General features: G+C 45.5%; 1 long non-coding RNA gene across 1 annotated transcript; it reads left to right on the top strand.

The window, feature by feature from the left end:
- The first annotated feature begins 4,535 nt into the window (after positions 1 to 4,535).
- LOC144682406 (uncharacterized) lies at positions 4,536 to 9,911 on the top strand. The gene is made up of 2 exons (XR_013577024.1): positions 4,536 to 4,570; positions 9,338 to 9,911. It is a non-coding gene; the product is annotated as an uncharacterized LOC144682406 (long non-coding RNA).
- Positions 9,912 to 15,669: the final 5,758 nt, after the last annotated feature.

Here is a 15,669-nt window from a genome sequence, read left to right as displayed (position 1 = left end):
TGGGATTAGCACTGTGTAGGAGCACTAGGATAGACAAAGGCACTTGGATGACAGGCAAAAAGAGAATGAATGCACAAGGATGACTAGCTGATGTTTGTCTGCAACATGGCATGGTTTAATTGTAAGGTTGGTTTGGAATATTCATTTGTGTTGGCTTTTGTTTTTCCATTGTGGCCAATAAGAGGCTGTGACAGTTAGTAATAGAGGTAAGAAAGGGTGTGGCTCTATTGGTGAATGGGGAATTGGGATTGCATTCACTTTTATTGCAGATGGATGAGCCAATCATGGAGAGCCTAGCCAGAAAAGGGGATCTGTTGGTTGCTTCTTCCACTGGTCACTGTATATCTGGTGGCAAGGCTTATGATGATACAGTTGTGTAGAACGCAAGAGACCCTAATGAATCTTGACAGATACTTTGCTGTTGGCTGCAGGGCTTCCCCAGTGCAGTCCAGCATAAAAAGGGTGGTTAAAGCACCCCAATGGTCTATTCAATCACATTTCATGTGGCTGCATTGTTTTCATTATATACATGCTAGCCTGTTCTGATTGGTTGTGCATGGGACCTGTGAGCCATGTGGTTAGCGGATAGCCATTTCGCTGAATGGCTACCATCTGGTTCATCATGGTGGCTCAAGTGCACCTGGCACAGTGAACTGCAGAAGAATAGTGCTGGGACTAGTGCCAGGATACTGGTCATTGACCTGCATGATATGCTTTGTATGTTTGTACACTAGCTGGTTGTTGAGGGAGTGGTATCCCTTCCAATTGCCTCACACCTCAGATTTGGTCTGCAGCATCAGCAAAGCAATCTGCACACAGTCGTTGGCACCTGGCACCATTGGAAAGTCCACAATCATTAAACGTTACGCTTGTTCTGTCTGTTTCCCTTTGGCAAGAGAGAATGAAATTGTATTCAGCTGTCTTGGATTACGAATCCTCAATAATCTCCTTTCAGCAACAGTGTACAACGGAAGTTGAAAATAATGCCTGTTCTCACCCTCTTTGCCACTGGCAATGCCACCTTCTCTCTGCTCTGCGGCAGCAGTTCTGGCTGCAGCAGTGAGGACCTCCTTGCTGATGCAAAGGCATTGTGCTGAGGTTTGGATAAGAGATTTGCTCCCCTCTGAGAACCCTGCCCCCACTCCACCTCCTTCCAGCATCTTGTCCTGCTCTGTGTTCTCTTCTCATTCTCCTTGTCATGCTGTAGTCCAAGGGGGTGAAAACTACGGCACTCTCTTGTTCAGGAGCAAATAGGTGTGCAGAATCCTTAAAAACAGGACAATGTCCTTCAGCACACCATTCCTTGTAGACTTCAGCAACTTTAAAGGACTCTGGAAACCACCAAACACTTCTACAATCACAGCAAGAACAAATAGAAATCCCATTTAAGAGGGAAATTAGGAGAATTTTTTCTCTCAGAGGGTCATGAGTCTATGGAACTCTTTTCCCCAGAGAGGGGTGGAGACAGGGTCATTGAATATTTTTAAGGCAGAGTTAGATGGATTCTTGACTAACAAGGGAGTCAAAGGGTATAGAGGTAGGCAGGAAAGCAACGTCAAGGCCACAATCAGATCAGTCATGATCTTATCAAATGGCGGAGCAGGATTGAGGGGCCGAATGGCCTACTCCTGCTCCTAATTCATATCTTCGTATGTATGCGTTTTAAAGTAGTTTAAAGTGCGCTGGTGGGTCGTTCTTACAGCTACCTCATTAATACTCAGCTTTTTGAGGTTAAGGGAAGGTGCTATTTAGAGTGTTAATCTCTAAAATGTCACCACTGGCACCAAATCAGCATTACCCACTGATTGGCATCATGACCTGCCTAGACTGCATACTTCTAGTGGATGGTCCCTGTGCACCGCCAATGCCCCCACCAAAAGGCATCAGGCAGGGCCAGCGTCAGAAGTGTACGCGTGAGACATACTGTCCATTTTGAAGGCAAAGCGGTACCTGAAAAAGCAGCTACTGTCGCATCTAATTTTTATGGTGAAGGATTTAATACATTACAGCAGTGATTACACTTCAGACGTATTTAATTGGTTGCAAAGCACTTTGGCACGTCCTGTGGTTGCGAAAGGCACTATAAAAATGCAAGGCCAGAAATTTACTTCTTGCGGGCGGGTGTGCACCCGACATGAACGGACGTGAAATAGAGTGAGATGACGTCGGGCGAGCGTCCCGAACAATCTTCAGGTCAGCGGGTGTGCGCGGGTCTCAGAGCTGCACCCGCCAACAATTAAAGGCCCACTTAAGGCCATTGAAAAGGCAATTGATCCCGATTTTACGTTGCCCATGTGATTTTGCGCTCTTTGCACGGGCAAAATAGGCAAATGGGCAGCCCACTCTTAACAAAACCTCATCCAAGGGTGGGATAAAAAGGGTCAGCAGCATTGCCAGTGTGAGTAGTGAGGAGTTTAGAAGTTAATTTGCTGCTGGTTGCTTATTTGAACTTGACAGCTTCATCCCAGTTCTGAGCTTCAGTCTTAGCATTTCTGTGCTTCATTTCAGGACTCATTGGTGTCTCCAGGGCCCCGGAGGATTTTGACCATGTGGATCCTTCCAGGCACCAGACAGCCTTCTGTAACCTTGGTAATGGGATTGTGGTCTCCACTGGTGGCACCTCCTCCTCTGAGGAAGAGAGGGGCAGAAGGGAAAGGGGGCCAGGTGTCGCTAAGCAGCTTCCAAGGGAGTGACCTGTGGTTGGAGAGGCGCAGGCACAAGGGGAGCAGGGTCAGCAGGTAGTCCAAGGCGGAAGGGGCCGCAGAAGATGCCACTATCCTGCTGCCAAGGTTTATAGGCAGTGATGCAGCTACCTCAACATAGCCGAGGTGCAATGCTGAAGGAGGCTCGGCCTCTACAGGGAGACTGTGACCACTATTTGTCAGATGATTAGGCCTGAAATCATCTCCAACTGTGTCGGTGGACACCCCATGTCTGGGGCTCTGAAGTTCACAGTGGCCCTAAACTTCTATGCCTCCAGCTCTTTCCAGGGGTCTATGGGAGATCTGTGTGGAATCTCCCAATCAGCTGTCCACAGTTGCGTCAGGCTGGTGACAGAAGCTCTGTTCAGGTGGGTAATGACATTTATTCACTTTCATATGGACGAGGCCAGCCAAGCTGATCGAGCCAGGGGGTTTGCAGTGATTGCTGGGATCCCCTGCATCCAGGGTGCAATCGACTGCACACATGTGGCGCCAGCGGGTCAGCCAAGTGCCTTTGTCAACAGGAAGGGCTTCCACTCGATGAATGTCCAGATAGTTTGTGACCACAAGATGCAAAAACTGCAGGTCTATGCAAGGTAACTTGGCAGCTCCCATGACACTCATAGGTGCCAAGGCTGTTCACTGCTCCAGCTCGACTGGATGGATGGCTGCTGGGTGACAAGGGCTATCCTTTGAAAAGGTGGCTTAGGGTGCCTCTCAGCCACCTAAGAACAGAAACAGAGCAGTTTTATAATATGAGACATACCTCCATAAGGGCGTTGATAGAAAGGGCAATAGGTCTTCTGAAGATGCGCTTCCGATGCCTGGACCATTCAGGGGAAGCACTAAAATAGCCCCTAGAGCGGGTGTCAATGACCATGGTTGCATGCTACGCTCTCCACAATCTGGCTCTGGCAAGGAGGGACCCACTGGAGGAAGAGGATCCTGAGGCAGCTCCACAGGCCACAGGTGCGCCTCCCAAAGAAGCCAGTTCAGTAGATTGACCACTTACTGAAATGCTGTATCTATGGATATATTTAAAATATACGTGCTCTGCCTTCTACTTTTACTGTCCTGGACAAAATAAAGCAGCCTGTCCTGGCCTACATTATCTGTTTCCTATAAAATCTTAGGCTTCCTTTTCCAGTGGAAACATGCCCAATTTTCATGACCATTCTTCATAATCTGATTCCTCAATCCCTTAAATCAATGTGGTTGCTCTCTCTATTATCTGGAGCGGTACACTATTCTTACTAAACTGACTAGAACTATACAGTGTAATCTAAGTGAGATTATGTCAAAAAATTATAAAGCAGCAGGATTAGTTCATTCTTTTTTGGCTGAATTGTTAGCCTTTCAAAATGAATTAGCCTCTCAAAGCATCCTAATTGCTTTATGCATTATTGGGCTATGACGCCTGTAACTTCTGAATAATTTGTAGTGCTCATTGACTGGTTCCAACATGAGAAATTGACTGAAACATTAGAGAGCTTGTGAGAGATCAATGGAGAAACTGTAGATGGGAAAATTTAAAAAAAAAACATTTGGCATCAGCAAAAAGCATCCAACATTATTTAAAATCGTAAACTTGTTTCCAGAGCCCTTACAGAACAGTCCTTAAGGATAATGCAGTACCCACCTTGTTTGACTTAACAAGTCATCTCAATAAACCCGAAGGCAAACACAGAAAGCACAAGAGGATAAAGGAACTGGTAAGATATTGCCTCTGTACAATTCACAACAATGATCATAACTTAGATCTCATTTTGTGAAGCTTTTCTCATTTTTAGATAGCATAAAGTCTCTCCTTCTCCTTCCTTCCTTGTTATAGACTGAAGAGGATTTATTGAGGGTGAAAGCACCAAGAAGTAAGTAGCTCCATCACACAATGAAAACATGTGACCCAGAAAAATCATGAACACAGATGATATGTTTTCAAACATATAATTCTGGGGCTTGTATTTTTGTGTCAAGTTAATTAACCAGATGTTTACGTTTGATTTGAAAGGAAGTTATTTTTCAACATTGAAAACATTTGTGAAGTTTTCAAAAATACTTTTTCACAAAAGCACCCTGATAACTCAGCCATCACGCTGGTTAGTCCACAGCTGGAGTATTGCGTGCAGTTCTAGAATCCCTGTTATAGGAAGGATGTGATTGCACTAGAGAGAGTGCAGAGGAGATTTACCAGGATGTTGCCTGGGCTGGAGAGTTTTAGTTCTGAGGAGAGATTGGATAGACTGGGGTTATTTTCCCTGGAGCAGAGGAGGTTGAGGTGGGGGACATGATTGAGGTGTATAAAATTATGAGGGTCATAGATAGGTTAGACAGGAAGGAACTTTTCCCCTTGGTGGAGGGATCAATAACCAGGGGGCATATATTTAAGGTAAGGGGCAGGAGGTTTAGAGGGGACGTGAGGTAGAATTTTTTTCACCCAGAGGGTGGTGGGAATCTGGAACTCACTGCCTGAAAGGGCGGTAGAGGCAGAAACCCTCATAACATTTAAGAAGTATTCGGATGTGCACTTGCGATGCCATGGCATACAAGGCAATGGGCCTAGTGCTGGAAAATGGGATTAGAATAGTTAGGCACTTGTTTGACTGGCGCAGACTCGATGGGCCGAAGGGCCTTTTTCTGTGCTGTAGCCCTCTATGACTCTATATGATGGCGAGTGACTGAACCATAACAATGGGCATTTACATAACGCCTTTAAATGTTTTTTTTTTAAAAGCCCTAGGTGTACATCCTGTTTAAGAATACAGAAAAGCCGTGTTCAAGAAAGGAAATAATAAAATCTTATATAGCTTCTTTCACAACCTCAGAATATCCCAAAGCAATAAATCAGGAGGAATGGAGGTTGAGATTTGGGTCAATGGGCATGAATGGAAGAGCAAGTAGATTGTTTTTTTGGAGCAGAGAGCGATAACAGCCATTTTGAAAGGGAGAAGATATTGTATGAAAGAAAAGCATGACGATACCTGTTAGCTTAAGGTAGGAAGGGAAGATTGTTGGATAGGAGAGAGAGAATCAAGACAACAGGAGGTAGGCTTCATAGAAGAGATGAGCTTGGAGAGGACAGGGGTGAAACTGCAGAGGACAAGGGCTTACTGCTGGAGTGGATGATAGACATGGAGGCGGGGAGGGGTTTGGATTTAAGCCCTGGATCAAGAGGAACAAAAAGTTAAGCAGATGTAGGTACATATATGGCCTTGAGTTTGGCTGGGGGAAACACTCAAAAGGCTAAGCTTGATCTGCTGATGAATAACTAGGATAGTTTTGCATACCCTCAAGTTTGAAATCCGTCCAACAGAATGAAGTGAAGGACTACAATGGGAGAATGACAGGAGGGGAAGCAGGTTTGGTGGGGGTAAGAGCACTGAAAACAGGGATGAGGTGAAACTTCTTTAGCCAGAGAGTGGTGAATCTATGGAATTCATTGCCACAGAAGGCTGTGGAGGCCAGGTCATTGAGTGTATTTAAGACCGAGATAGATAGGTTCTTGATTGGTAAGGGAATCAAAGGTTACAGGGAGAAGGCGGGAGAATGGGGTTGAGAAACTTATCAGCCATGATTGAATGGCGAGCAGACTCGATGGGCCGAATGGCCTAATTTCTGCTCCAATGTCTTATGGTCTTATGGTGAAGAATCCAGTGGTGAGTCAGAAGAGGAGCATGGTGAGGATGTGCAGGCAGACCTCTGCATCATTCAGGGAGGCAGGGACACTAGGGATGCCTTGACCCAACGCTTCTTTAATCAGGCTGCCAAAGATCTGCTTCCACTTCATGCCAGGGGTACCCAAAGTCCACTCAGTGCCTGTGCAACAAAGTTTAGAGCCACTCACATCCAGCATTAGGTACTGGCGTGCCCTGTACCTACGAAACAAGTGAAGTATACTCAGGCCATTAAGACAAAAACAAAATTTGTATCATTTTGACACTCACATCAAATGAACAGAACTATACATGGTATTAAAGGTTACACCAGTAAACAAATAAACAAAACATGGCAGAACAGATCGCAGCCTCATCAGATGCCACAGCCACTGGCAGAGGGGCGGAGGAGTTGCTGTCATCCTCCAGGGTGCCCTGAGAGGAACCCGCAGAGACGACAAGCAGCTCATGTGCCAACATGAGGTCGCTCTGGACCTTCCTGCTCACCATTGATGGACGGGTATCTAACTGGGATACTGGGTGTCTCATCCATCTCCCACAGTGACACTGACCACCTGAGATCATTGCACGTGTGAGGGCTTGCAGGTCCGAGCACACCCCCAGGAACCCCTGATTCTATCCCTGGAGTTGACTCTCCATGAGAGTTGCCACTTTCTCAATGGAGGAAGCAGTGCACTCGGCAATGAGGGTCAACGCAGTGCTCATGCTCCACATGGACTCCTCCCCAACAGAGACCGAGGCATGCATACCCCCATGGATCTCCGCCAGATCTTCCCGCACATCCCGCTGGAGATCCAGCAACTGCCGCCTAATGGATGACTCCAGAGGCTTATCATCTGCCTTCAGTTCAGCATGGTCATGGTCTCCAGCAGTCCTCCGACTGCCGGCGCCCTGGGCACTCTCTGCCTCCGCCTGCTCTTCAAGCGAGTGCGAAGTGTCAAGCTGTGCACCAACATTCTAGCCAATGATCTAATGCTCACCGAGGTGCTGGTATTGGCACTGATGCCTGGTTCAGAGAGGTGCATCTAGAGTCCCGTGGTCCTCTGGCCTCAAGGCTGGCTCTTCGGGGTCCTGCGATTGCGTGCATACTGGCGAGTCTAAGGGAGAACAACGACATGTCATTAGTTTAAGCCATCACACTGTCACTGTGCATGACAGGTGCCCTGAGGGCACAATGGAGATCTGCATCAAGGTCCATCATCTTTCAATGATTAGTGTGAACTCCAGGTTTGAGGCTCCCATTAATGAGGAGACTACACAAGAATGTTTGCACAATTCCACACTCTCACCTCTGTGCACTGCACCCTTACCTTCGTCCCTCTTACCTTTGTACCCTGCCTCCCCATGACTGACTGACCGAGGTGTCTGGCGGCTCTCCAGCTCCAATGCGTCTATTTCGTACCTCATCAAGATTAGGAGGTTTGGGGTCCTCTGCCTGTCCTTGATCTTATGGCTCATCTTCTCCTGAAAGGCCAGAGGAGCATTGATTAGTTCACTGTCTACCTGCAGCGCCATTGTAGCCTGGCCAAGCCCGCCTGAGGAACACCTTGCAGGGCACATTTGACTCGTGGCCCTCGATCTGCAAGGCACTCAGGCCAAACAGCCAGGGCCCACCCCTTTGGCCAACTCCGACATCATTGACAGTTGGCACTCAGACTCTAACACCCCTGAGCTCCACAGGGGTCAGCCAGCCCTTCCCTACATTGATTAATGTCAACTCGGTACTCACCCTTGCCAAGTGCAGCAGGTCATTGAACCTTTTGTGGCATTGCACCCATGTGCGCTGCGCAATGGCGTGGCTGCCGACCTTGGCTGTCACCTCCTTCCAGGCTTTTTTGATCTGGTACAGTGGCCTCCTCCTGCCATCCCTGGGTACGAGAATGTCCCACCTGACACCGACCCCCTAAACGAGGACCGCGAGGCACTTGCCTGAGAAACGGTCGGGGGCTGGGGTGGGGGTGGGGTGGGGGGGGTGCTGAGTGCCCACCTGACTTGCTCTCTTGCCTGATCTTTCCTGCTGCTGGTGAGGCCATTGTCCCAGTCTCCAGACTGACTCTAAAGGTCTTCCCCTGGCAGCTTTCACAGAGCTGCCTTTGCTGGTTTTAAAGTGCCCACCAGGTCGCCATTGGACTCGGCGCCCTACAGGCTCCCACCCTCGCCCGGCCCTTCCCGACCATTCAGAAGACATGTTTCACGCAGGGCGGACCTCAATTGGCCATCCAGCATGAAATTGCGTTTGCAACTTGACTACGGCCGCGAGCGGATTCCACATCCGCTTTTGCTCCTGCTGACTTGGCGCACACGCCAAGTGTGAAATTCAGGCCCATTTCTTTTCCTTATTAAACAGACCCTGATGCAAATAACTAAGACCAAGAAGTTTTGAGGTGGGAAGAACTAAATTACGAACATCTTGAACAAGTTTGGTAAAGCATTAATTATATATTACAGATATTTAAGGCCCTGAACATTCTGGTATCAGTAAACATGTTTAGCTTGTTTGCATCAATCCTATGACATACAATTTCAGTAAATTTGCTACATTTCAGTGGGGGGTGTTACATTTAGGCTGTAGAGGGACCATAATGAACATCAGGAGCCATGTCTTCCCTCGGAAAGTTATCTTTGGTTGATCTATCATTAATAATTTCAATGATAATGATTGATTTTATATGCAATATAAATGTTATGAATTACTGTATAAAGATGGAAACATTTGTGTTTTCTGAGCTGCCAACTTTGTAAAATTCTTGTGTCCTCCAACCTTTTTTGATTTAATTTTTATGATTCTGTTCTTTGAAAGCTACATACATTAGAATACTTGTGCCAACGTATTAATCATAGGATGATCTGTGAAGAATAAATACATAATGGCCCAGAATTTGCAGGAATGGGGCATCTTGTGATGTGTCCCACTAGTTGGACTTTCTCCCTCACGCTTTAGCTCAAATAACTTTATTGTTACAGAATTGCTGGAGGTGCGAGCTGATAATGGGGCTTTTGAGACCTCGTGAACAATTGGACCAACCACTGAGATGAACCAACTGAGATAGAAACAGAAGAACGATGAAAAAAGAGGGTGAATTAGAAACAAATCAGGAACAAAAAGAGAAATAAAGAGAAGGAAAGAAAGGTTGGACTATGAGAAAGAGGACAAAAGAGACAGAAAGGAAATTTAAGAAAAAATTAAATGTTAAGACACTTTAAGAGCAATTTACTATCTGCAGGAATGACACTCCAAAGTTTTAATTCCTTGTTGTCTGGGTCAGAGAGGTTAACTTGCATTGCAGGAACATAATTCTCATCATTAAAAGGGTCCTTATGCTGTTAAGTATCTACTGTAACTTTCTGTGGTGGCTTTAATTTGTAATTAATGTACAAATGTGGCAAATTTCTTGAAACCCATGGAGAGGTTGATGGTAAGCTCCCATTTTTGCAAGGCTAAATTGTCCAGCAACTTGCAACTCATGGCATATGTCTCCTTCAGCACAAGTTACTGGAATATTTAGACACTAATAAATGGTTTGCTCACTGTAACAAATTCTGGCCCATTTTGTTTTTTATAATAAAAGTCCATTGTATGTTAAGATGCATATCCACTTTTGTTATTTTCTTCCTTTCAGATTGAATCAGCAAGGAACCACCCAACAATCTCTCAAATTATTGCTGGAATTCTTACTATGTGTCAGGCCTATGAGTACATTGGGATTTTCTTAATCTTCGTGGAACTGTTACACCCAATATTTGCCCATCCCAAAGCTGGAATACTAAACATGCGGTCATTTATCCCACTCAAGATGCTATTTGGATGCTTGAGCATTGTTAAGAGATCTCTGGTATAGATAAATCATGATTGGTTGACTTCTACCATTTTGCTACCAAAACTATGTTGCATCAAATAACCTAGAGCAAAAATCATGCCCACACGCTATATTCATTCAGGGCCATTGAAATCCACGGCCATGTTTATTAGCTGTTGGCATGATGAGTGATTTGGCTTTCCTATACAGAACCAAAACGTGCTTTGCTTCTTTTTGGGGACTTGTTTTGTTACATGAAAATGCATGAGATAAACGTTGATGGTCCAGAATCTAGAAAATAACATCAAGATTTTGATTCACATGCATATACTGTTGTTTCTTTGTTACTCCAGTGATATGAAAGAGATTCAGCAATTTAGATTAAATAAATCCCGCTGGGAAAGCCCCCTCAGCTAATATAAAACTGCTTCTTCGTAGAATTGTCCAGCCCAGAAGAAGGCTATTCAGCCCATTGTGCCTGTACCAACTCTTAGAAAAAGAAAATTGCTGAATGCCGTTCCTCCTTATTCCCCAAAGCCCTGCATTTTCCCCCTGTTTTAAAGCATATATTCAATTACCTGTTGAATGTTACTATTGAATCTGCTGCCACCACTCTTTCAGGCAGTGTATTCCAGTTTATCGAAATTTACTACATGAAAAAAGAACTAATCTTCCTTCTGGTTCTTTGGCAATTTTCTTAAATCTGATATCAACCCTCCTCTAAGTGGAAACTGTTTCTCCTATAAGACGTGATCTTCTATCCTTGACAGGTTACTCTGTGGTTCGGATTGGAGAATTACAAGAAGTTGTGAAACAATATTCAACACCAAAATTAAATGGTAATGCCTTTACTAAGTTTGGTAGGAACACCAGATAGTAATACAGTATACCTATTAGTTTCAAATACATTAAAGAAATTATACGTACGTTCACCCAGTGAGCAGTCACCTCCTGTTGATTGTACTCTTCAATAACTGACCAAGTTGCCTGGCTGCAGCATCAATCACCTTTACAATGATCTTTATACTACTCTTTCCAAGGTGGGCAGGGTGTTCTGTTGACAGGGTCATACTGTCCTATCAAAATCCACCTTAAGCTACAATTGTCCATTGGAGTGTCTAATTCTATGATCAAAGCATGATATTAGAGCCTGCCTAGATGTTGTTTATATCCACCCCCCTTAAACTTTTTTCCTGGCCACACATTCCAGGGCCACCGCGATAATTGAACAAGCAGAGTCACTTAAATCACTGTCTCCTTGTAAGTTGTTGCTAGGTGATTTAAACATGGAGTTGATCTGAGAAAACATATAAAAAAGATCATAGCTTCTTATGGAATTAGTTTCTCTGCATTTCAAAAGAAGACAAATTGTGACATCATCAGTAATGTCAACTTGTGTCTGTTTCTTGCAGCTTCCACGTAAACTCCACACCACTTAAATTAGCTGAATCTTTGTGGAACCCTGCCGGAACGAGTATCATGTCTCCATGTTCTTTGTGTGCAGTTCCATTTCTTAACAGACTTATTGAAACATGGGTCTGGATTTTCCATTTGCAAACCGGACTACTGCTGTTCCGCTCATGCGTAAAATCCGGCGTGATGACATCGGGTTGTGAACTTCAGTCGGGAAGCCGGCTGCCACCCGTGGTCAGGCCCAGAAGGCAATTTCACGCTGGCAGGCCAATTAAGGCCCGCCCAGCATGAAACGTGAGTGGCAGGGGTGAGCACTGCCTGTGTGGGCGGGTGGGGGGGGGTGCGAGCCGGGCGAGCATGGCCTTTGCGCATGCGCGTGAGTGTGTACTGCATAATCTTCCTGAGGCAGAGAGCTGCCTCAAGGAGATGAACTGATTTAAAAAGAAATTAAAGATTTTATGAGTGTTATGAAACATGCCCCCTCATGTGACTCTGTCACATGAGCAGGGACATGTTATTAATGAAAAATAAAGGTTTTATTTGATTTTTATTTGCTTTTGGGTGGGATGAGGTTTCCAAAAAAGTGCAAAGGCTGCTTAGCTGTTTTGCCTGCCCGTCAACAGTAAGGCTGGATGGGCAGTGAAAAGTTTCTTTTAATGGCCTTAACAGACCTTATAATTGTCGGGACGCATGCCCGATGTCATCGTGCGTCATTTTACGTTCGGTCGGGTCGGGTGAGCGCCCGCCCGCCAAGCTAAATATTTTTCCCATAAAGTCAGGAATCCCGTATACTTTTTAAACAGCTTCAAAGACTTATATATGTGAGTCTCCCGGTCTCTCTGTTCCCACATCTCCTCAAAAAATGTTTAATTAGTTTATATTGCTGCTTATCTTCAGACAGACTAATGTGACATCATTTCTGATTAATAAACTGGCATAAGTAGAAAATCGTTACCACTGAGGCATGAAATTTCTTCGGGCTTTTTCTGGTCTCCTGCTTTAAAGCTGCAGGTGAATGGCTGGTAAACCCCTTGGAAAGTGGCAGAACATCCATCTGTCCGTTACAAGGCAGATAGCACCTGGGGATGGAGATTCCATACACTTGCTCCTGTAACTCTTAGGTAACCTGCGGGTAGTGCATAGGGGATTGCTTAGAGACTATGAGCGTAGCCTTTTTAAAGTAAATAATGGACAAAGATTTTGGCAGCAAGCAAGTAGGAGAGTGTTTGGCAAACTGAGTTGACTGTCAGATAGTTGTGATGGATTGTTCATGTGGGATTTTGTACCAGTTTTATAGGATATCTTCAAGTGGGGTACCTGACATGATGCCCAAAGAAGGGAGCAGGACATTGTTAGGAGCGACATTGAGGCTACTTTACGAAATTTCCTGGTGAGATGCAGCAAAGAAGAGGGTGCCCTTTTGGGGATACTTCAGAAAAATGGCTCATGAGCCATGTGGAGGAAGGATGCAGTGCTACTGGGTGGTATCTGTATCATCCACAGACTGATGCTGGAAAATGTTCAATGACCCAGTAAGGACTGGCAAGGTAAAACATTAGTCACCTCCTCTCTTTTAGCATTAACACAATGTTTGACCACTAAAATTGAAAGCTGCACAAGTTATCCTTTACATTATGAAATAAAAACCGAAAGTGCTGGAAAAACTCAGCAGGCCTGGCAGCATCTGTGGAGAGGGGAACAGAGTTAACATTTCGAGTCCAATATGACTCTTCTTCAGAACTGAAGTGAAGTAGAAATATGAAGGGTTTTATGCTGCTGAAAAGAGGGAGAGGGTCAGGTGGAGCAAAAGGGGAGATCAGGGATGGGATAGACCGTGGGGGAGGTTATATGGCAAAGATGTCATGGAACAAAAGGCAAAGGGAATGGTAATGGTAGGTGTAAAGAAACAAAGCTTTGGTCCAGAGTAGGTGTTAATAGCAGAATAAAGGTCAGCGCTTCCTGAAATGAAAAACATGGGTTGGGTTGGTGGGGTGGGTGCAGTCGGGTTGGGAGGGATAGTTGGATTGGGTTTGCTAGGCGGTTTGGGGGCATAGTTGGTGTGCGTCAGAGAGCTAATCGGGTCAGGGGGTTGTTGGTACAGGTCGGGGGGTTAGTCAGGTCAGGGGGTTAGTTGGGTCAGGTTGGGGAACTAATTGGGTTGCGGGGTGGGTGGTCGGGTCAGGGGTGTAGTTGGATTGGAGGGGGGGCAGTCATGTCGCAGAGCTGCGTGATCGGAATGGGAGCTAGTCAGGCCTGGAAGATGGTCATGTCAGGGGGCTAGTCAGATTGGAAGTGTAGTCGGGTCGGGGTAGTCGAATCGGGGGGTGGGGTAGTCGTGTCAGGCGGATAATTGGATCAGGCAGGTAGTTGTGTTAGGGGGGGTAGTTGTGTGTTGGGTTGCGGAGGTGGTTGGGTCAAGTTGGGGGGATGGACGAGTCATGTCGAATGAAGGTCGGGTGGTAGGGAAGGGCTTGTTGAATCTAGGGTTTGGATGGGTTGTGGGAGCAATGTGTGCGGGGGGTGATGGGTTGAGTTAGACTGTTTAATACCTGGTGTAACTCAGTGATTAACAGCATAACATTCGAGTGTAAGTACCCGGGTAAGTGGTGCATATTTAGCTCACGTCTCCGGCACTGAAATCAGTGTAAGTGACATTGGCATAGTGTCCTGGGCTTCGCAAATCAGCCATCAGAAGTTTAAACTTCCCAGGCAATTACAGTGTATGTGTACATGTAAGGACCTCCAATGGTCTGCACAACACAGACTTAAGCCCAGGTTTTGCTGCCCTTGATCTTAGAAGGTCCGAGCCATTATTTCATTTCAACTTACCCTTTGTGCAATGGGAGCACAAGTCAGGGTCATTTAAATATATGGTAATGAGTTGCCAGCAGCATCAGTGAGCCCACACAAGGAAGATGTCAGTGCAGCTGGAACTACAGCATAGCCATAATGGGGAAATTCTCTGGTTAGATTCTGGTTTGGGAATCAGAAGTTGATGGCAGGACAAAATCATGAACAGCAAGTTCCTTCATCATGCTGAGCTCAACAACTGGGAGCGCACCCTCCAGAAAATTTAACTTCGATGGGCAGGCTATGTCTCCTGCTTGGATGACTATAGAGTCGCGAAGTAGATCTTCTATGGGGAAATGTCCCAGGACAAACAACATCAAGGAAGTCAGTACAAATTATATAAGGACATGCCAAAAAAAGAGCCTAACAAACTTTTGAACTGCATACCACCTCTCTTGGGAATACATTGCAACCGATTGGTCCAGGTGGAAACAAGCGTTAAAATTTGGTTCAGCATTTTTCGAGGACCACCTATGCTAAGCTGGCAATATTTGATGTGCCCAGAGGAAAGCCGGAGGTGATGCAGCTGAAGAAACTCCCCCAAGCACAAACAACAACAATATGAACTGCCAGTTCTGCGGACATCCTGCACTGGACTCTTCAGTAATGAGAGGACCCAAAGAAGACAATAAAATCCCTTACAGCTTGGGTATACTTAAACAATGAGGAGTCTACTGTTGTGCAATTGATATATTTGATTTGCTTCATAGCAATGCCGAGATGATACTAGTTTCTAAGTGTGCAACAAGTTTATTTACAAGTGTTTTAAACTCTTCAAACACAAAATGTCTGCACTCATGCTTACAGCTCACCTTCCAGGTCTTTCTGGTAACTTCTGTGGTGTCTGTTTACTTTGCTCTGCAGGCTTAGCCAATCAAGCACAGTAAGCTTGGATCAGTTACCAGACTCACATAATCAAACACAGAACAATTGAACACTACATCTACCACGAGAAGGGAGTGGGACCCGATATAAGTAAGGCGACAGTTGGGAAGTGAAGTGAAGGGAGGGAGAAAGTGGTCCATGTATGGGCTGGGGTAGTTTAGGTTATTGGTCCAGTGCAGGTCAGGAAGGTATCTGATTGTGGGTGGGTTGGTTTTGCAGATCATGTGGTAGGAGGATAATTGGGACAGATTGGCTTGAGGGACTAGGGAAAACAATCCTACTCCTCTTGGCTCACAAGCAGTGCTGAAATGGGACATACCTGCTAGATCCAACTGCTCTCGCCTCCCTTCA

The sequence above is a fragment of the Cetorhinus maximus genome, chromosome 7, assembly GCF_964194155.1.
Source record: "Cetorhinus maximus chromosome 7, sCetMax3.hap1.1, whole genome shotgun sequence".
Taxonomy (NCBI): domain Eukaryota; kingdom Metazoa; phylum Chordata; class Chondrichthyes; order Lamniformes; family Cetorhinidae; genus Cetorhinus; species Cetorhinus maximus.
The sequence above is the reverse complement of the archived record's forward strand: the minus strand, read 5'-3'. Positions and strand labels throughout refer to the sequence as shown.